The 1,184-nt window shown below is 47.0% G+C and overlaps 1 protein-coding gene across 7 annotated transcripts in view; it reads right to left on the bottom strand.

The window, feature by feature from the left end:
- The window catches only part of ADGRL2 (adhesion G protein-coupled receptor L2), a 206,000-nt gene extending 205,578 nt beyond the window's left edge, over positions 1–422 (bottom strand). For 4 of the 7 annotated variants that reach the window (XM_012801732.2, XM_023509921.1, XM_023509919.1 and 1 more), the window contains exon 1: positions 228–422. The gene's annotated coding sequence lies outside the window, so the exon portion shown is untranslated. The remainder of the gene's footprint in view (positions 1–227) is intronic. The other 3 variants (XM_023509920.1, XM_023509917.1, XM_023509916.1) reach the window with 2 other exon arrangements.
- Between the last annotated feature and the right edge of the window lie 762 nt (positions 423–1,184).

Below are 1,184 nucleotides of genomic sequence, written 5' to 3' on the forward strand. Positions count from 1 at the left end.
CCGGCAGCGCGCTCTCTCCATCCTGTCCACACACACGCACTTTAAAAACATTTATTTTATTTCTGGAACGGAGCGCAGGGGATTCGGGAGAACGCGACGCTGCAGCCGTGGAGGCTGGGCGCGGGGGGCTGGCCGCCAGCTCGGGGGGGCCCCCTCCCCTCTCGGCCCAGGAGCTTCCCCCCCGGCCTGGACTCCGGAGAGGCGCACAGGATGCGTCTTCTACCCACCCCGTCTCCAGGTTTTCTCTTTTCTCCACGCACCGAGCCAGAGGCCCCGAAACTTTTAGTTTCCGCAGCCCTCCTTTTGTGTAACTGCTCGGAGGAGAAAGGACGTCTGTTCGCCGCGGCTGCCTCCGTCCGGCTGCGGCGCGCGGGGGACGCTCCAGGGTTAATGCGTCTTTGATACCTGAGATTTCCGGCGCGCTCGTTAATGAAAGTTACATTTTTTTAAATTGCGATGACTTTTTCTTTGTAGTTACGTAGAACTAGCTAAACTTTGACTTTATTGACTATATTTCACAAGAGCGTTTTGTTTGTTTTTGATTAAACTCACCAGGATAAGCAAAGGAAGGAAAGGAGACTGACTACAAGGCTTTTTACTCCCAAGTACACTCCTAGTGCTGTTAGGTCTGTTTCCCTCATTTCCTTACATTGAAACCGCCTTTGCTCTAGTCCTCAGAACACACTTCCTCGCCCCTGTTGGCAGCGTCAGGAGACAGCCAGGCAGAGCCCAGGGTGAACCAAGCTGAATAGACAACCGCTCAGCACATGACGCAGTGCAAACGTTTAAAACCCAGTTGTGTCTTCTGTATACAAGAAAAACCAAACCTGTTTTCTTTTTTTAATTACAAAATAGCTGAAATAACTAAGTTGACGGATCTATGTGTAAACCACCGATTTTGCTAATGATTGCAGCCATCCACTAAAGAAGCATATTTACCTTGGTTTTCAAGGGGAAAAAAAAAAAACTAATTGCCCAAGATTTAAAACCTCTAGAAAATAGAATGAAAATTAAGCTTCCTTGCTTTCAGAAACAATATGTCCTTTTTTGTTCCTCCGTGTATGTTGCAGTCATCCTACTCCAGAAATCATTCCAAACAATGTTATTAAAATGTCAACAGCAGATTGTTCAAAAGACACAAAGATTCTAAATCCTATCAGCATTTTGACACAAAGCCAGATATT

This window comes from Otolemur garnettii, unplaced genomic scaffold (assembly GCF_000181295.1).
Source record: "Otolemur garnettii isolate 467f Iridium unplaced genomic scaffold, OtoGar3 scaffold00010, whole genome shotgun sequence".
NCBI classification, from domain to species: Eukaryota; Metazoa; Chordata; class Mammalia; order Primates; family Galagidae; genus Otolemur; species Otolemur garnettii.